A 21,394-nucleotide genomic window follows, 5' to 3' on the forward strand; every position below is an offset into this window, starting at 1 on the left:
ACAGGGACCTGAGCACAAGTTCCAGTGATGATAAAGTGCTGGACTGTCAGAGGTGTTTCAAATGAGAGGTTAATCTGATGTCCTGTCCATTCTCTGCAGCCAGTGCAAAAGATCCTTATGGCGGTATTCGAAGAATGGCACAGGGGTTGTCCAGTGTGGCCTAACTATTATTTATATAACAACCAACATCAATTAAACAGGTTATCTGCTTACTAAGACATTGCTGTTTGTGGGAGCTTGCTCTGTGTAAATTGGCTGTCGCCTTTCCTACAGGAGCAAATTCACTTCAAAAAAGCACCTAATTGGCTTTAAGATCCTTAGGGATGGTCAGATCATGGAATGTAATTTAAATGTCCGTCTTTCTTTCTTTCAAGTTTACTATGTGATTAAAACTGGTCGTCTGATACTAATAGAAAACTGTTTTAACTCAAACTTCCAATAGCTTGATGGAGAGAAAGGGCTTTTTGTATAAAGAGGATAATGAAACAAAGATCCTGGTTGCTAAGATGTTACTGGTCAGGACGCAGTGGCTCTCTCTTGCTTTCCTGAACCGTCGCTGTCCCGGCACAGGAAAGTCGACTTATCCAGAGGTGTTTTTGTGTGTACACAGTGGTGCTCACTACCAGTCACAGTTAACCAGAGGCTCCTTTGTATATGGAGTGAAGTGTGTGTGACCTGCTTCATTTAGTACACACCTAAATCTACTGTGTGTTGTGTGTCGCCAATTAGAAAGAAGGTAGCATTTTGCATTACTAGGTCATATTTGATTTCTTTGTGTGTTTAAAGATGTTGTGAAATTGATTGGTTGCAGAGGTATACAGGAATTCGCAATGTTGTTAGCAACTATCTACTGACTGCGTAAAGTTTCACTTGAGAGAGAGAGATGACATGAATTGTAGAGCCTTTTGCTGCCTATTATGGGGCCTTGTATTACAAACCCCTCTTCCCTACACCAGTTATTCTCCCTTCTCTGTCACAGTTAGTGACACTTGCTGAGCTATTACAGATATTGTCACTTTGCTATTCATCAGCTAGTGGAATTTATTGCTATACTGACAGGATTTGATGAGGTAGGATAGGAGAAGGCTTGTGTGGAGCATAATTGACCAGTTGGGCCAAATGGCCTGTTTCTGTGTTGGAAGCCCTATGTGCCAACAAGCTCTTTAACCATGGTGGCTTTCACATCTTGGGTTGTCTTCCATCTTCGGCCAATGTCTGCAGGTGTAAGCTTTCCAGCAAAGGATGCTGGGTAGTCATTGGGCGGGGCACCTGGCTGGAGTTCCTCTTCCTCACACAGGCCCATTGGGTCCATTCATACCCTTCCTCTGTTCTGGTCAAAATGTAGGCCTGAGGAGCCACACTCTACACAATGTGTTACATTTACCCACTGGGGAAACTGTCATAACATTCTCATTGAGCGTCCATTTAAGGAGCTTGGGGTAAATTTTACTCGGGAGTTGAGGGCTTCTGTTGACAAGAAAGAATTGTGGAAAGTTGTGTTGAATGCATTGAGCATGACCACTTGCACAGGACAGAAAACTGCATCTAACTGGCAGGCCTTCCCCAGGATTAAGGACCCTGAGGGCAGAAGTCCCTCCCAGTGAGAGCTGCTGGCCAATTAGAGGCCGATAGCTCTTCTTGCTCAGCAGAGTCACTCAATGGCGATCGCTGCTGCTGGTAATGCATGCACCGAGGCCCAGAATAGGCAAGGGAGGCAGAGGAGTGGTGATAGGAGGGTCATTGTGGGGTTGGATTTTGGGGGAGCGGGGGGTATGGGATTACGTTGCAGAGGGATTGCAGATGAGCAGCAAGGGTGGGGAAGTGGTTCTCTTGCCCCCAGTGATCGAGGAACCTGGCGGGGCTCTGAGCACCTTTGAACAAGGGCCCAACCCATCCCAGAAGCTCACAAGCAAATGTGACAGGATTTATTGTTCAGGCTTCCCTTGCCTGGCATTAGATTAGTAACAGTGACAGCGCAGTGAGGCAATTAAAGGGGTATTAATTTCCCATTTAAGAGCCTCAAATGGTGACAAGACAGGAAGACCATCCATAACCATCTGACCAAGGACTTAATTGGGGCAGAGTTGGGAAGCCAGAGTGGCTGTCACCTGCCACCCTGCAAGATGTGAATGTCATTGGCTAGACCAGCATCTATTGCCCATCTCTAGTTGCCCTTGAGAAGATGATGGTGAGCTGCCTTATTGAACCGCTGCAGACTCTGAGCTGTAGGTGCTCTTAGGGAGGGAGTTCCAGGATTTTGACCCAGAAACAGTGAAGGCGGTATATTTCAAGTCAGGATGGTGAGGACCTGAGTGAGATGCTCTACCAGCAGGTTGGTCCAGACACAATGGGCCAAATGGCCTCCTTCTGCACTGTAGGTATTCAATTCTACAAGGCCCAAGTCAGGAGTGTGATGGAATACCATTCACTTGCGTGGATGGGTGCAGCTCCAACAACACTCAAGAAGCTCAACCCCATCCAGGACAAAGCAGCCCACTTGATTGCTACCCCTTCCACAAATATTCAATCCCTCGACCGCTGACGCACAGTGGCAGCCGTGTGTACCATCTACAAGATGCACTGCAGCAACATACCAGTTAGACAACACCTTCCAAGCCCATGACCACTACATTTGAAAGGACAAGAGCAGCAGATAGAATCCCTACAGTGCAGAAGGAAGCCATTCGACCCATCGAGCCTGCACCAACAATAATCCCAACCAGGCCCTATCCCCGTAACCTCACGTATTTACCCTGCTAATCCCATTGACACTAAGGGGCAGCTTAGCATGGCCAATCAACCGAACCCGCACATCTTTGGACTGTGGGAGGAAACCAGAGCATCTGGTGGAAACCCAAGCCGGCATGGGGAGAACGTGCAAACTCCACACAGACAGTGACCCGTGACTGGAATTGAACCTGGGTCCCTGGCACTGTGAGGCAACAGTGCTGACAGCTGTGCCACCATGCTGCCCTTTACCATGCTTCCCAGATACCTGGGAACACCACCACCTGGATGTTCCCCTCCAAGTCACTCACCATCCTGACTTGATGCCACACTCGATCAAATGCCACTTTGTCACCAAGGGCAGTCTCTAAAGACAGTACGGAAATGACTGCACCTGTTCCCAACTTTCCCTCTTTAGAACAGCCCCGGCAAGAAGAGCCAGCAAGTCATTAAAATCACCTGGCTTGCGTTTCCTACCCAACACGCTGCTCTTGTCACATTCAACAATCTGCATCACACTTCTGAAGAAAAAAAAGTGACTACAATGGCATGTAATAAAATAGCGTAAGGCCACAAAATTCCCCACAGGGGCATTATGAAATAAAATCTGATCCTGAGCTTCAGAAGGCAATCCTAGAGCAGGGGCCCAATGGCTTGGACAGGGAGGCAGGCTTTAAGGACACTCGTGAAGGAGGTAGAGAGGTTTAGAGAGGGAATTCCAGGACATGGGATCAGGGCAGTTGAAGGCATGGCCATCAATGGTGAAGCAATAAAAATTGAGGATGTCCAGGAATCCAGAATTGGTGGAGCGCAGATATCGTGGAGGGTAGCGAGGCTGGAGGAGACTAGACAGATGGGACAGAGCGAGGCCTTGGTAACTTCAAGACAAAGGCATGAATTTTAAAATTGAGGGATTGCTAAACCAGGCACCAGTGTCAGTCAGGGAAGACAGGGGTGTTAGGGAAAATGGGATTGGGTGTGAGTAAGGACACTGTGCTTCCGGCTTATACCCGTGAGCAATGCCAGGGGAGGTTTACTCTTACATAGTTGGAAGAAAAGAGCCGTATTTTAAATAGTTTAAGCTCAGCACTATTTTCAGACAGTCCAGCGGATTTGTGTTTTGTGCTTGTGTATTCCATGCTCTTTTCCCTTCCCCATATCTGTGAAAAATGTATTAGCCAGAAATGGGGGGTAGGCTCTCTGCAGCTGGGTCCTGCTGCCATTTGTAAAGTTCTCTGCCGCCTGTGAAAATCTGGCCCAAGAATGCTGCAGTTTTTCCAGTTTATTTATTTCCTTCACAATGTCAGGTCCAGGCCAGTTATATTGAATTTTGTAGCATTGACAGCACAGAAACGGCCATTTGGCCCAACTGGTTTGTGCCAACGCTTCTGTCCCACATCCGTCTCCTCCCACCTTGCCTCATCTCACCCCAGCTCTAATTCCTACTATTCCTTTCTCTCTCATGTTCTTATCGAACTTCCCTTTAAATTCATTTCCAGTAATGGTCTCAATTATTCCATGTTGTGGTGAGTCACGTTCTCAGTTGAATATTGAGGGGTGATCTAATCACGGTGTTTAAAATGTTAAAAGCATTTGCTAGGGTAAACACAGACAAATTCTTTCCTCTGATGGAGAAAATTAGAGGGCTCTAATGTTAAATTATAGCTCGGCCAATCAGGCGGGAAATCGGAGCGTTATTTTTATACACAAGGATGGAAAAATCTGGAACAGGTTGTGGTTGGTGGGCGATAATTGGAGTTGAAGACTGAGATCGATAGATATAAATGAGGTAAGAGTATCTAGCGATATGGATCTACAATTGTTAAATAGAGTTAAGATCAACCATGATCTTATTGAATTGCGAGGATTGGGAAAGGCTTATTCCTGTTCCTATGTTCCTGAAGTATGGAATGAGATTGCATTTTTTTGTCCTGACTCCTCGACTTTCATTCAGAAAAGTTAATAAAACTTAATTATTGGCAGCTTAACTACAAAAAGCTATTTAAAACTTCAGAACGCCTGGCTACCGTAGCTCTGTATTATTCACTTGCGTATGGACAAGGAGCAGGAGTAGGCCATTCGGCCCCTCGAGAATGCTCACCACTTAATTACATCTTGGCTGATCTAATAGTAACCTCAAATCTGCATCCCACCCATCTCCTATAACCTATCACCCCCTATCTTACCGAGAATCTTCCCACTTCTGCCTTAAAAATATTGAAGGACCCCTGCTTCCACTGCCTTTTCAGGGAGAGAGTTCCAGAGACTCATGACCCTCAGAGAAAAAAGCTTTTAAGTAGGCCACCCCTTATTTTAAACAGTGACCCCTGGTTCTAGATTCTCCCACAAGAGGAAACATCCTCTCCATATCCACCCTGTCAAGACCCCTCAGGACCTTGTATGTTTCCATCAAGTCGCCTCTTTCTCGTCGAAACTCCAGCAGATACTTGAAGATCATTTGGCCAGTGATGAGCACCAAGAAATGGTGACTGGTTGCCTTCCTTGGTATGGCATTCCCAAACTCAGAAACGATTATGTGCCATACAGTATCTAATTATTTCTTACAACAAGCTCTTGTGATAAATTGGGAGCTTTCCAGCTATTTTTAAAGGTATTGGGACAACATATCACACAGTGATTTAGCTGAGAGGCTGTTGTATAGACGCAGCACCCCTCAAAGGGGAAAAACCCTACTCATTTCAAGTCATCATCAGTTGTTAATTCTCCCTTATCTTCCCTCATCAATCACGTGAATGATCCAATCAACATTGAACATATCACTCAGTATTATAAAACCTGGCCACCTCTCCTCCCACTGACCAGAACAAGTGGGCTCTGCGGGTCACATAGCACAACTTCCTGTCTAAGAACTTCCATGGTGTCCCTCTTTAAACCCTTCCCAGTGCACCGAGTCCTGTGAAATTCCCAGTAATATCACTAATCTTGTGAAAAAGACACAATGAAACTCCATATTGGAGGTCATCTATTTATCAGTCAAGTTAAGCAATTGTATTTTTCAAAACAGATATTTAAAAGATGTTTATCTAGTGAGACTCAACTCTTAATGTCTTGCTGAAAAAAAGAGTTGATAAAAAGTTAGAAGGGCCACAGCTGGCATATTAGTGACACTATTGTTTGCATCTGTTTCTCAACCAAGAAAATATATCATGATGATGTACAAAATAAAAGCAAAAGATCTATGTGTAAGCCTCCCTGAGTACTTGATGTTAAGAATCCTCTTGAAATGAGGTCATTAAGATGAGGCTTGTGTTTTTAAAGGGAGTATAGATGGTAAAATTCCCTCTTTATTTTTCCATGTTTGAATTTTCTGGCCTCGTATTCCTGCTCCTTTGGCAGGAATCCTTTTCCAATACTTCAGCCAGAAGTATCTGGGTGGATGACTCATCTTGTCCTCCTCTTGAGGTCCCCAGCATCACAGACGTCAGTCTTCAGCGAATTTGAGTCTGATATCATGAGAAACATGAAAGCAGTAGATACGGCAAAGCCTATGGCCTCTGACAACATCCTGCCTGTGAGTATTGAACACTCATGCTCCAGAATTAGCCATGCCCCGAAGCCAAGCTGAACCAGCACAGCAACAGCATAGGCGTCCATCAGATGATATAGAAAATTGACTGGGTATGTCCTGTCCACAAGAAACAGAACAAATCCAATCCGGCTAATTACTGCTCCATCAGACTACTCTTGATCATCAGTAAAGTGATCGAAGAGGACATTAACAGTGCTTTCAAGCGGCACTCACTCAGCAACAACCTGCTCACTGACACTTGGCTGGGGTTCCGTGAAGGCCACTTGAATCCTGACTTACTTGCAGCTTTGATTCAAACATGGATAAAGGAGCTGAACTATAGGGGTGACGTGAGAATGATTGTCTTTAAAATAAAGGCAGCATTTGACTGAGTGACATCAAGGAGCTTTAGCCAAACTCGGGTCGGTGGGAATCAGGGAAAACTCTCCTCTGTTGGAGTCATGCCTGACACAAAGGAAGATACAAGCATAGAATCCTACAGTGCAGAAGGAGGTCATTTGGCCCATCGAGTCTGCACTGACCACAATCCCACCCAGGGCATATCCCTATAACCCAATGCATTTACCCTCGCTAGTCCCGCTGACACTAAGGGACAATTTAGCATGGCCAATCAACCTAACCTGCACATCTTTGGACTGTGGGAGGAAATCGGAGCACCCGGAGGAAACCCACGCAGACGCGGGAAGAACGTGCAAACTCCACACAGGCAGTGACCCAAGCTGGGAGTCGAAGCCGGGTTCCTGGCACTGTGAGGCAGCCGTGCTAACCACTGTGTCACCGTGCCGCCCATGTTTGCGATTCTTGGAGGTCAATCACCTCAATCCAAGGAAATCACTGTAGATGTCCCTCAGGGTAGTGTCCTAGGCCCAACCATCCTCCGCTGCTTCATTAATGACCTTTCTCCCATCATAAGATCAGAAGTGGGGATGTTCGCCAAAGCTTGCATTCAGCACCATTCGCGACTCCTCCGATACTCGAGCAGACCATGGACAAATGAAGAAAGAATGGACAACATTCAAACTTCACCTAATAAATTAACATTTGCATCACAATAATGCAGGCAATGACCATCTCCAACAAATGAGAATCTAACCATCGCCCCTTGACATTCAATTACATTGCTGAATCCTTTACTATCAATATCCTAGGGGCTCCCATTGACCAGAAACTGAACTGGACCAACTATATAAATTTTTTAATATTCATTCGTGGGACATGGGCATCGCTGGCTGGCCAGCAATTATTGCTCATCCCCAGTTGCCCGAGGGGTGTCAACCATATTGCTGTGGCTCTGGAGTCACATGTAGGCCAAACCAGGTAAGGACAGCAGATTTCCTCTCCTAAAGGACAGTAGTGAACCAGATGGGCTTTTCCGACATCGACAATGGTTTCCTGGTCATCAGTAGATTTTTAATTCCAGATATTTTTTATGGAATTCCACCATCCGCTGTGGCAGGATTTGAACCTAGGTCCCCAGAACATTAGTTGAGTTTCTGGATTAATAGTCTACCGATAATACCACTGGGCCATCATCATCCTGGAAATACTGTGGCTACAAGATGCCCCATAAAAGGCTACTGAAGAGGATTAGGGCACACGGAGTTGGGGGTAGTGTGTTAAAGTGGATTGGGGACTGGCTATCCGACAGGAAGCAAAGAGTCGGAATAAATGGGTGTTTTTCCGGTTGGAGGAAGGTAACTAGTGGCGTGCCGCAGGGATCGGTACTCGGGCCGCAACTATTTACCATTTATATAGATGATCTGGAGGAGGGGACGGAGTGTAGGGTAACGAAGTTTGCAGACGACACAAAGATAAGTGGAAAAGTGAATCGTGTGGAGGACGGAGAAGATCTGCAGAGAGATTTGGACAGGCTGAGTGAGTGGGCGAGGATATGGCAAATGGAGTATAACGTTGAGAAATGCGAGGTTATACACTTTGGAGGAAATAATAACAAATGGGATTACTATCTCAATGGAAACAAATTAAAACATGCTACCGTGCAAAGGGACCTGGGGGTCCTTGTGCATGAGACGCAAAAGCCCAGTCTGCAGGTACAACAGGTGATCAAGAAGGCAAATGGGATGTTGGCCTATATTGCGAAGGGGATAGAATATAAAAGCAGGGATGTCTTGATGCACCTGTACAGGGCATTGGTGAGGCCACAGCTGGAATACTGTGTGCAGTATTGGTCCCCTTATATGAGGAAGGATATATTGGCATTGGAGGGAGTGCAGAGAAGGTTCACCAGGTTGATACCGGAGATGAGGGGTTTGGATGATGAGGAGAGGCTGAGGAGATTGGGTTTGTACTCGTTGGAGTTTAGAAGGATGAGGGGGGATCTTATGGAGACTTATAGGATAATGCGGGGGCTGGATAGGGTGGAGGCGGAGAGATTCTTTCCACTTAGTAAGGAAGTTAAAACTAGAGGACACAGCCTCAAAATAAAGGGGGGTCGGTTTAAGACAGAGTTGAGGAGGAACTTCTTCTCCCAGAGGGTGGTGAATCTCTGGAATTCTCTGCCCACTGAGGTGGTGGAGGCTACCTCGCTGAATATGTTTAAAGCGCGGATGGATGGATTCCTGATCGGTAAGGGAATTAAGGGTTATGGGGATCAGGCGGGTAAGTGGTACTGATCCACGTCAGATCAGCCATGATCTTATTGAATGGCGGGGCAGGCTTGAGGGGCTAGATGGCCTACCCCTGCTCCTATTTCTTATGTTCTTATGTTCTTACAAGAGCAGGTAAGAGGCTGCGAATTCTGTGGTGAGTAACTCACCTCTTGGCTCCCCAAAAGCCTGTCCACCATCTACAAGGCAAACGTCAGGAATGTGATGGAATGCTGTCAACTTGCCCAGATGGCTGTAGCTCCAATCAACATCTTCTCGAGGGCACTCAAGGACAGGCAATAATTTGTTTTATTCATTCGTGGGACGTGGGTGTCGCTGGCCAGCATTTATTGCCCATCCCTAGTTGCCCTTGAGAAGGTGGTGGTGAGCTGCCTTGAACGACTGCAGACCATGTGCTATGGGTTGACCCACAATGCCGTTAGGGAGGGAATTGCAAGATTTTGATCCAGTGACTGCGAAGGAACGGCGGTATATTTCCAAGTCCCGGACATTCTCTCTTCCACCTTCTTCCATTGGGAAAAAGTCTGACGTCACCTACTAACCGACTCAAGAACAGCTTCTTCCCTGCTGCCGTCAAACTTTTGAATGGACTTTCCTTGCATTAAGTTGATCTTTCTCCACACCCTAGCTATGACTGTAATACTACATTCTGCAGTCTCTCATTTCCTTCTCTATGAACGGTATGCTTTGTCTGTATAGTGCACAAGAAACAATACTTTTCACTGTATGTTAATACATGTGACAATAATAAATCAAATCAAATCAAAGTCAGGATGGTGAGTGACTTGGGACAGGAACTTGCAGGTGGTGGTGTTCCCGTGTATCTGCTGCCCTTGTCCTTCTAGATGAAAGTAGTCGTGGGTTTGGAAGGTGTAGTCTAAGGATCTTTGGTGAATTGCTGCAGTGCATCTTGTAGATAGTACACACTGCTGCTACTGAGTGTCGGTGGTGGAGGGATTGAATGTTTGAAGATGTGGTGCCAATCAAACAGGCTGCTTTATCCTGGATGTTGTCAAGCTTCTTGAGTGTTGTTGGAGCTGCACCCATCCAGGTAAGTGGAGAGTATTCCATCACACTCCTGACTTGCGTCTTGTAGATTTTGGATAGGCTTTGGGGAGTCAGGAGGTGAGTTACTCGCCGCAGTATTCCGAGCCCCTGACCTGCTCTTGTAGCCACTGTGTTTATGTGGTGAGTCCAGTTGTGTTTCTGGTCAATGGTAACCCCAAGGATGTTGACAGTAGGGGATTCAGTGATGGTAACACCATTGAATGTCAAGGGGCAGTGGTTAGAGTGTCTCTTATTGGTGATAGTCATTGCCTGGCATTTGTGTGGCGCAAATGTTATTTGCCACTTGTCAGCCCAAGCCTGGATATTGTCCCGAACTTGTTGCATTTGAACTAGCCAACGACACCCACATCCCACAAAAGAATGATAAAAAATGGTTATGGGATCCTCAATGACCTCAAATCCACAGTTAATTTGATTATATAATTTCATGAACCTTGGTAAAAGCCAGAAAAATTGCCCCTTCGAAGAACCCTTTGCAAGGTCAGATGCCAGTTACTTTCCCCCTTAGCAGACTGGGCCTTTCAGACCCATGGATATTAGTGAGAGGACACTTATACTTTATTTACAGCAGCTGTTAACTCCGGAGTTAAGGCTGGATGTGCAGCTGTTCTGAATTGTAATGGAGAACCAGTAAGTTTGTGACTGAACTAATCCAGACCTACAAAAAGTACAGTAACTGTGGCCTTGGAGTTCAAAACAGTGTCAAAAATAGTTGGTAATATCACAGTTCAGGTATCCAGTGGAGGCAGTATTTCTTGCCCAGTTTAATTATATCACCAATCATGAAGTAAAGGGCTAAAGTCGCCATTCGAATGACAGGGAAAGAGCTTTGATAGGAGCGCGCCAATTTGTACTAGAATGTCACTGCCAGTTATTTCTGCTGTACTTCTTTCCTGATCCATTTTGCAGGCTGCAGCATGACATGTTTCTGGGTCTTGGTATGAGTCATCGAACAGACGCCCCACACCCTTACCAAGCGACAGTAAATCAGCTGAAAACAAACCCAGTTTATCCTCGCGTTCAAACATCCATTATAGTCTGTGTTTTGTTTCACTCCACATCAGTTAGCAGACAACAAACAACACTTTTCTAAAATGCATCAATGGAGCTTTACTTATCCAGCACCAGAGTCGAACTCTTTCCAAAAAATAATATAGAATAGCAGTGTGTGTAGTTTAAAAATCTTCATTATTGTCCAGTCCTCTAATAATAGTCAGTCTTGTGTAAAAGCCGGCCCCTGACTGGCTAAAGAATCCTACACTTTTTATACATCCTGTATAGAAGTTGACTCTGGATTTTAAGGAGTGGTAGAAGAATGGCTGGAATTTTATCACCCCACCCGCCAGGGGAATCGGAGCGGGCGAGGGACAGACAATGGGAAGGTCCATTGACGTTGGGCAGGATTTTACAGTTTCGGCTGAGTGAGGCCATAAAATCCTGCCCAATGTGTTTTTTTGGATATTTTTTGATGTCTAACGCTACATCAAATTAGTGTAAGCACCAAGTTACTACCAGTAATTGTAATTTGCAGTTGTTATAGTCATTCTGTCAGCGCTATTAGATTACCTCCACTTGAATCACAATATCCTCTGGTACCACACTCCATATTGCAGCGTTGGCAGGAACAGGTCCAGACCTGCTAATTCTGCCATCAGCTGATGTACCATTGTTAAAGGTTAGGTAGCAAGACTTTGAGAAAGGATGGCACTGTGACGAACAGAAATTAAAGCATGAGGTAAATCTTTATTTGCAGATTTGAAATGGAATATGGCGATGGAATGTGGTTTTACCCTCATTGTATCCAAGACAGAATCTAGATTACAGCTACTGCTGCTTAGCCTACAGAAGGCATTGTATCAGTAATTGGTAAATATTTTTCATGTTACCAGTTGTCCCTCCAGCACACACAGATTTCAACCCTTCAAAAATATTACTCCTGTATAAGTCAATCCCCTAATTTTTGTTGAAAAATATGGTGTGAAAAACACCCCTGCCTTTTACACAAGTACCTGCACACAATAATTGTCAGAGGGCTTTATGATGGAAAACTATTGACACAATTGACTCTAAAATATCTCAGAACTCTCAGGTTTGCAAGTCACGGTAAGTGATGCCAGTGTTGGGGAATGGGAACCCAGCATCGCTTGATTTTAGCCTGGCTCCCTCTACTCTTGCCTCAAATGCTTGAACATCTGCAAGAAAATACTTCGGGTCTGTCCACATGGCTGTTTGTGATATTTTTCGGTTGGGAAACTTCACCCGCAAGAAGTTATACAACAACAACGTGTGTTTATATAGCATCTTTAATGTAGTAAAACATCCCACAATGTTTCCCAGGTGTATATTCAAACTAAAGTTAACACCGGGCCACAGAGTGGGATAGGTTAGGTGGACTGACCCCTTAGTGTCCCACAATGTATAGGTTAGGGGAAATAGCGGAAAAAATATGTGGGGCTACGGGGATAGGGCCTGGGTGGGATGCTCTGTTGGAGAGACAGTGCAGACTTGATGGGCCAAATGGCCTCCTTCTGCACTGTAGGGACTCTATGATTCTATGATTAGCCCAGAGGGCCAAAAGCTTTGTAGGCTTTAAGGAGTGTCTCAAAGGAGTAGAAAGAAACGGAGAGGTTTAAGGAGTTATAGAGTCATACAGTGCAGAAAAGGCTCTTTGGCCCATCGAGCCTGCACCGATGGGATTAGGGCTGAATGCACAGGTGCCAATTAAAGTTGGGGATAAGCAAGAGGCCATAATTGGCAGCAGCAGTGATCTCAGAAAATTATAGAACTGGAGGACGAAACATTTTTAGTAACGGTTTTCATCACATCGTCATACACATTGATTCAAAAAGTGTCTGCAAATATAGATTAGAATCTGGTTACTTTACTAGTTTTTTGCACAGAAATATACATGCGAGAGGACAGAGGACTTTCCACTCTTGTATATCCAAAGGCTGAATTTCTGAGTATGTGGCCAGAATCCTGTGGAGGTGTCAGGGGTCTGGGTTGGAGAACCGGCAAGAACTGTGTGTTGTCTCTATCCAGGCAGGCTCGCTGCATCTGTTTCCATTGGGACAAGTGTCAGGCCAACTGGGGCCCTCACCAGGGATCAAGAAACCCAGGGAATAGAAGGTCCCATCCACTGAGAGCTGCTGGCCAATCAGAGGCAGCGCTACCGAGGAGGCAGTGACTGCTGCCGGAATGACACCTGCCTGAGGTCCAGGATCATGGCTGGATCCCAGGCCATGGGTGATTATGGCAGGAAGCGAGGTGGTGGGTTGTGGGTTGGGGGCGGTGGGAGGGGGAGAGTGGGATCAGCAGCAAAGGAAAGGGGGATGGGTGGTTTTCAGTGTTTGCTCCTCTTCCCTGGGCTGGGCCCTTCAATCAGGCACTGCGTGCCTTTGAATGAGGGGTGCACCCCCCCCATCCCCCACCCCACCACAGAGAGCATGCAAGTCTACATGAGTGTTTGCTTGTCATGTTCCCTGCCCACCACTAGGCTAGTACCAGGGGCAGTGGAGTAAAACCCTTAAGTGGGCATTAATTGACCACAGGCCTCAATTGGCAGCGGGGTGGGAATGCCATTCATTGGCTTTCTGCTATGGACTTAATGATGGGGTAGTCTCCACCCGCCAGATTAAATGCCCACCTACCACCAAACCCACAAGGTGAGAGGGCACTACATCCTGCCCTGTGTTCCCAGTCGAAGCCTTGTCAATTACATGCATCAGGAATTAGACTGGCATCAGGCATTGTCAGTTCACATACAGCATGGGCCAAGTAAAGGGTTAAGGCCTTGAATCTCACTCAAACAATACACCCTGCTTATAACAGTGGTAGATCATGCTTTAATTCATTGGTGGCTATTGCAATATTTCTCTCTATCCCCCGCCATCTTTGTGATCTTTCAGAAAATGGCCGACCATTCCATTTGTATCCAAGTCAGATTGTTAATCTAATATCCGTTTGTCAATCATTCTGGGTAATTTTCTTCTTTGGGCCCAGGTCTTGTAAAGTTGTCTCATCCACAGGCAGTTGAGGCAATCCCTCCATCTCTCTGATCTGGGGTGAAGCCCAGTTCTCACAGTATTGCTGGGCTAGAATATTTTGGAATGTTGTGCTGCTTCTTGGCAGAGTGACAGAAGAGAGAAGCTGGCAAGGATTTCATTTCCTCAGCTCTTGGCAGACGCACAGTGTGAACATCATCGAGTTACGTCGAGTTTCTAGCACAGAAACGGACCATTCACACTGCTTAAACTGCCACACGCCAGCCCCTTCGCACTGTATCGATTCTGATCTGCAGCATTGGACACGGCAATGTGGGGAACAACTTGTAACCAATTCGCACAAGGTGCCAGTCAGGGTGGGCTGTAACATTTCCTGCCCCATCTCTCATCACCGTCGGAGAGCTCTGTGTGAGCATTTAAAAAATCAATTCATCAAGGTCTGCAGTTCCAAACAGCCTTGTGCCTGTGTGCTGTTCTCCGGAAGGTTCCATAACCATGAACACAGGTGGGAGTCTGTGTCCATAATTTCCCGTCGTGCAAGCTACTATTTTTCCCTCCATCATAAGGTCAGAAGTGGGAATGTTCTCAATGTTCAGCACCATTCACGACTCCTCAGATACTGAGGCAGTCCATGTCTAAATGCAGCAGAACGTGGACAATATCCAGGCTTGAGCAAGGAAGTGGCAAGTAACATTCACACCACACAAGTGCCAGGCAATGGCCATCTTCAACAAGAGAGGATCAAACCATTACCTCTTGACATTCAATGGCATTACCATCGCTGAATCCCCCACTATCAACATCCTGGGATTAGCATTGACCAGAAACTGAACTGGACCAGCCATATAAATACTGTGGCTACCAGAGCAGGTCAGAGGCTAGGAATCCTGCAGTGGGTAATTCATCTCCTGACTCCCCAAAGCCTGTCCACCATCTACAAGGCACAAGTCAGGAGTGTAATGGAATACTCTCCATTTGCCTGGATGAGTGTGGCTCCAACAACCTCAAAAAGCTCAACACCATCCAGGACAAAGCAGCCCACTTGATTGGTACCCTATCCACAAACATTCATTCCCTCCACCACCGACACACAATGGCAGCCATGTGCACCACCTCCAAGATGCACTGCAGGAATTCACCAAGGTTCCTTAGGCAGCAACTTCCAAACCCATGACCACTACCATCTAGAAGGACAAGGGCAGCAGATTCCTGGGAACACCATCACTTGGAACCCCTTCAACCCACTCACCATCCTGATTTGGAAATATATCACCATTCCTTTACTGTCACTGGGTCAAAATCCTGGAACTCCCTCCCTAACAGCAGTGTGGGTGTACCTACACCGGTTCAAGAAGGCAGCTCACTACCACCTTCTGAAGAGCAATTTGATGGGCAATAAATGCTGACCCAGCCAGCGATGACCACATCTTGTGAAAGAATTTTAAAAATCACCCACCCATTTACTTGTCAAAGAAGCTAAAATGACAAAATTAGAAACATAGAAACATAGAAAAACTACAGCCCAATACAGGCCCTTCAGCCCACAAAGTTGTGCTGAACATGTCCTACCTTAGTGATTACTAGGCTTACCTATAACCGTCTATCTTACTAAGTTCCATGTACTTATCTAAAAGTCTCTTAAAAGACCCTATCGAATCCGCCTCCACCACCGTTGCTGGCAGCCCATTCCTCGCACCCACCACCCTCTGAGTGAAAAACTTACCCCTGACATCTCCTCTGTACCTACTCCCCAGCACCTTAAACCTGTGTCCTCTTGTGGCAACCATTTCAGCCCTGGGAAAAAGCCTCTGACTATCCACTCGATCAGTACCTCTCAACATCTTATACACCTCTATCAGGTCACCCCTCATCCTTCGTCTCTCCAAGGAGAAAAGGCTGAGCTCACTCAACCTATCCTCATAAGGCATGCTCCCCAACCCAGGCAACATCCTTGTAAATCTCCTCTGCACCCTTTCTATGGCTTCCACATCCTTCCTGTAATGAGGCGACCAGAACTGAGCACAGTACTCCAAGTGTGGTCTGACCAGGGTCTTATACAGCTGCAACATTATCTCATGACTCCTAAACTCAATTCCTCGATTGATGAAGGCCAGTACACCATACGCCTTCTTAACCACAGCCTCAACCTGCACAGCTGCTTTGAGCGTCCTATGAACTCGGACCCCAAGATCCTTCTGAACTTCCACTCTGCCAAGAGTCCTACCATTAATATTATATTCCGCCATCCTATTTGACCTGCCAAAATGAACCACCTCACACTTATCTGGGTTGAACTCCATCTGCCACTTCTCCGCCCAGTCTTGCATCCTATCAATGTCTCGCTGCAACTTCTGACATCCCTCCACACTATCCACAACACCTCCAACCTTTGTGTCATCAGCAAACTTACCAACCCATCCCTCCACTTCCTCATCCAGGTCATTTATAAAAATCACAAAGAGTAAGGGTCCCAGAACAGATCCCTGGTGCACTCCACTGGTGACCGACCTCCATGCAGAATATGACCCATCTATAACCCCTCTTTGCCTTCTGTGGGCAAGCCAGTTCTGGATCCACAAAGCAATGTCCCCTTGGATCCCATGCCCCCTCACTTTCTCAATAAGCCTTGCATGGGGCACCTTACCAAATGCCTTGCTGAAGTCCATATATACTACATCTACTGCTCTTCCTTCATCAATGTGTTTAGTCACATCCTCAAAAAATTCAATCAGGCTCGTAAGGCATGATCTGCCTTTGACAAAGCCATGCTGACTATTCTTAATCATATTATACCTCTCCAAATTGTGTCCTGAATTTTTTAATTAACTTGCTAAGAGGACAATTGCCACTCTTCACAGTGTGATTCGGATAAACCTTCAGTGTCCACCTTCAGGAAAGTGTTGTCCTCCTGTGGAAGTGAGTCGGGGCTGAGATGGATATGAAGGGGGATCTGAAAGCCCCTCCCATTGGAACTCTGCTCTGAAGCAGACCATCTAGCTTGTCTATGTTTCATCAGCACACCCATGGTCGGCATGGACGAATTGGGCCAAAGGGCCTGTTTCCGTGCTGTATATCTCTGTGGCTCTATCTACGTATGACTCTATGACTCATCCTCACCCCACCCCGGGCGGCACGTTGGCGCAGTGGTTAGCACTGCTGCCTCACATTGCCAGGGACCCGGTTCAAATCCGGATTGCACATTCTCCCCGTGTCTGTGTAGATTTCCTCCGGGTATTCTAATTTACTCCCACAGTCCGAAAGATTTGCAGGTTAGGTGGATTGGCCATGCTAAATTGCCCCTTAGTGTCAGGGGGACTAGCAGGGTGGATAAGTGAGGTTATGGGGATAGGGCCTGGATGGGATTGTGGTCCGTGCAGACTCGATGGGCCAAGTGGCCTCCTTCTACACTGTAGGGTTCCTATGATTCCCCCTCCCCTCGACTTGGGGTAAAGTAGCTTGCACACTCTTAGTCTTAGGGCATTATGTGACACCCGAATATTCCACTGAACATGAGTCGCAGGCTGTATGAGTAGAGGAAACTGGGACATAAGACCTTCTGTGGGATGTTGTGGCTCTTTTGGTCTTTCATAACCATTCAGCACCATCTTTCCTGTTAGGAGGGAGATCAGCTTGAGAGGGCGGGGCAGCTATCAGTTGTCTGGGTTGTTGGTGCGTCAAAAGGACTTTACTCATCAGTTGATGGAAGAGCAGAGCAGGAAGTTCCAGTGCAGGAACAGCACTGAGCAGCTGTATGCTCTGTCGGCTGTGGTTTTTGTTTTACTAAGAGTGCTGGGTACAATAACGGTGGCTGAGCGCGTCAAGCACAATAAAACCAAACAGTGTCCACTTCAAATCATCCACCCTCACTTCAAGCTGACCTGGAAGAAGAAAGGAAGAAAGAAACACCATAAGGAAAGAGGAGAGATGGAATGAAAAGTGAAGGAGGGGCAGAAGAAAGCAGCGACATAAAGGAGGAGAGAAAGTGAGAGCGGAAAGTAAGACAGCGAAGAAAGGAAGAATGAATGAGGAGAGATGGGATGAAGAAAGAAGGGAAGGGGAGAATAGAGGGAGATAGAAAACTGACCAGATGGGGAGAGAGGGAGATGAGGAAACGAGAAGGCAAGTTGATAATGTGAGTGTTGAGTTGCTCTGGCAGTACTTTACACTCCTATTTGCTTCATGTTCACTCCTTACCAATAATAAAACATGAGGTGATTTAGGATTGTGTGTCAGTCAGTGTGCTGTTTTTGTAGGATGATTACATCTTTATTTTTGACTTTCACTAGTTTTCCAGCTCTCTGCCTCTCCACCCCAATGTTTAGCCTCTTAAATAAAGGATGCACAGGGATTCATAACACGGAGTCAGGACTTTGACACTTACTACTGGAGTTACTGTCCCTGAAGCCTCTTCCTTTCAGTACTGTATAGGTCAAATCAAATGGAAACCACAGCTCCGCAGAGCACAGTGATCGTACCCAAACAAAAGAAGCAGGCTGCAGCATGGGAATGTTACTGTTAATGATTAATGTTGGCCAGAATCCTTGTGTATATTTAAGGCTGAGATAGATTTTTGATCAGTAAGGGGAATCAAGGGTTACCGGAAATGGGCAGGAAAGTGGACGTGAGGAATGTGACGGATCAGCCATGATCCTATTGAATGGTGGAGCAGGCTCGAGGCGCCAAGTGGCCTACTCCTGTTTCTTTTTCTTATGGTCTCCTTATCACAGCTTGTGCAGTAGAGAAAATGTGTAGACAAGTTTAGAGATCTTGCAAGATTTGGAGCTCTTACAACAACAGGATTTTTGTATCTCAGTCAATGAGCAAAGGGTTGGTGCAGAAATTCAGGCCTCCATTTTGTTGTCAATGTTTATGTCTCTGACCAATGCCACCAGTTTTATGAGTGGCCAGCAGAGGCCGATGCTTTGCATCTTGGGTAATTCTGACTGTGCTGATAAGGTGGGCCGCAGTGAATTGCCGATGATGTCAGTGGGAGTAGATGTGGGGAGAGATGTAAACTGGCTGCTGCCTCCCTCCAGTGCTTGAACATTTTCACACAAAGTCAAAGCCAACTCCACAGAATTTGTAGCTGAGATCGATTGTTGATGGTTTAGGGCCGAAAGAATCTTTTGCTGGAATAATTCAGCAACAATCCACATGCCTCCTATCACACACGATACCCCATCCACACTTTATTATTGGGAGGGAGCGAACATGAAGCAAACAGGAGTGGAAAGTACTGCCAGAGCAATGGAGAACTCACATTATGCATTATCCTCTTCCCTTTCCTTCTCTCTCTCCATCTGATTTCTTTCTTTCTTCCTTCTCTCCTCCCCTTCCCTCTTTTCTTTCTTGATTGATTGATTTGATTTATTGTCACATGTATTGGTTTATAGTGAAAAGTATTGTTTCTTGCATGCTGTACAGGTAAAACATACCGTTCACAGTGTACATAGGGGAGAAGGAAAGGAGAGGGTGCAGAATGTAGTGTTACAGTTATAGCCAAGGTGTAGAGAAAGATCAGTTTACTATGTGATAAGGCTGTTCAAAAGTCTGACAACAGCAGGGAAGAAGCTGCTCTTGAGTCGGCTGGTACGCGGTCTCAGATTTTAGTATCTTTTTCCCGACGGAAGAAGGTGGAAGAGAGAATGTCCGGGTGGCGCGGGGTCCTTCAGTATGCTGGCTGCTTTTCTGAGGTAGCGGGAAGTGTAGACAAAGTCAAGGGCCAATTATAACTCTTCCCGCCCGGCAGAATGGACAATTAACACCACACGGGCTTAACCACAGATATCTTGCTCTTTTCCCACTGATTTTAACCAGCTTACCTAAGCAGGCAGGAAAGACACCCACCAAAAACCCGCAAGATCCTTTTCCCGAATGTGTGGGTCAGGCTCTGCTGGTGTCTCCTGAGTTTGAGGGAGAAATCCAGTGTGGATTTTTCACCAGGTCACCCCAGTACCAAGAGGAACTGGGAGGAGGGGGGGAGGTGGAAACAGCAGGAGAGGCCTCCTCCAGGGCCCATATGGATAGCCAATCATGAGTCCCTCCTGAGAACTACTCGGCTTTGTGACACAGGACATTGACTCCTGCCGGCCAGCCAAAGTGGCTGTAACAAGCTGCTGGTATGCAAATGAGGACCGCCTGTTAACACCCTGTCCAAGGGTGGCACAGTGACACGGTGGTTAGCACTGCTGCCTCACAGTGCCAGGGACCATGGTTCCATTCCCAGCTCGGGTCACTGTTTGTGCAGAGTTTGCACGTTCTCCCCATGTCTGCGCGAGTTTCCTCCGGGTGCTCCATTTTCCTTCCACAGTCCAGAAACGTGCTGGTTAGGTTGATGGGCCATGCTAAAATGCCCCTTAGCATCAGGGGTATTAGCAGGGTAAATACATGAGGTTATGGGGATAGGGCCTAGGTAGGATTATTGTTGGTGCAAGCTCGATGGGTTGAATAGCCACCTTCTGCACTGTAAATTCTATGATTCTATAAACTAACTGGATGGATGACCTGCTCCCTACGTTGAGCCTCGTTTCGTATGAATATCACTGTAATTCCTCAAATAAGTTTATAAGTTTATAAAGTTTATTTATTTATTATTCACAAGGCTTACATTAATGCTGCAATGAAGTTACTGTAAATTCCCCTAGTTGCCACAGTCAGGCACCTCGGTCAATGCACTTAACCAGCACGTCTCTCAGACTGTGGGAGGAAGCCAAAACACCCAGAAGAAACCCACGCAGATACAGGGAGAACGTGTAAACTCCACACAGACAGTTACCCAAGCTGGGAATTGAACCTGGGTCCCTGGCGCTGTGAGGCAGCAGTGCTAATCACTGTGCCACCGTGCCACCCTGATAGAGAACCAGGAAAATGGGGTGTAATCCAATTGTCCAGCTAATCTCTTCAAATGTTTTGATTATTTCATTTCAGTGTACCGTGGTTCAGTAAAAAGCACAGTGTGAATCTCCCAGAGGGTGGCTACAAATGTCCCAGTGAGCCACTGTGTCAGGAAAGGCCCCAAGTTTGACCTCTAGATTTAACTACAGTAGGAACACGAGTTGACCAAACCCCCAAAAGTAAAAGAAAGGAGACAGTGCGTCAGGGTTCCTGCAACTTGTTCCCACGATGTGACTTGGTTGGAAAGTGCGCGATTGAATACTGAGCGTTCAGCCATTTTGTAATTCTTTCCTGGGATTTGGGAGTTCCTGGTTAGGATGTTTCGGGTGGGAAATTCAATAAGATGATGCCGTTGAATGTTAAAGGGAGATGGTTCACTCCTCTCTAGTTGGGGATGATCACTGCCTGACACTTGTCTGGCACTAATGTTACATTCTGCTAAATCAGCCCAAGATTAATGTTAACTCCGCTGCATCTGGCCCTGGACTGCTTCAGCATTCGAGGACTTACAAATAGTATTGAAC

The 21,394-nt window shown here is 46.3% G+C and overlaps 1 protein-coding gene across 1 annotated transcript in view; it reads left to right on the forward strand.

Moving 5' to 3' along the window:
- The window catches only part of clip2 (CAP-GLY domain containing linker protein 2), a gene marked incomplete at its 3' end in the record, with an annotated part of 313,298 nt that overhangs the window by 6,343 nt on the left and 285,561 nt on the right, over positions 1-21,394 (forward strand). The window lies entirely within an intron of this gene.

The sequence above is a fragment of the Mustelus asterias genome, chromosome 12 (assembly GCF_964213995.1).
Source record: "Mustelus asterias chromosome 12, sMusAst1.hap1.1, whole genome shotgun sequence".
Classification (NCBI taxonomy): domain Eukaryota; kingdom Metazoa; phylum Chordata; class Chondrichthyes; order Carcharhiniformes; family Triakidae; genus Mustelus; species Mustelus asterias.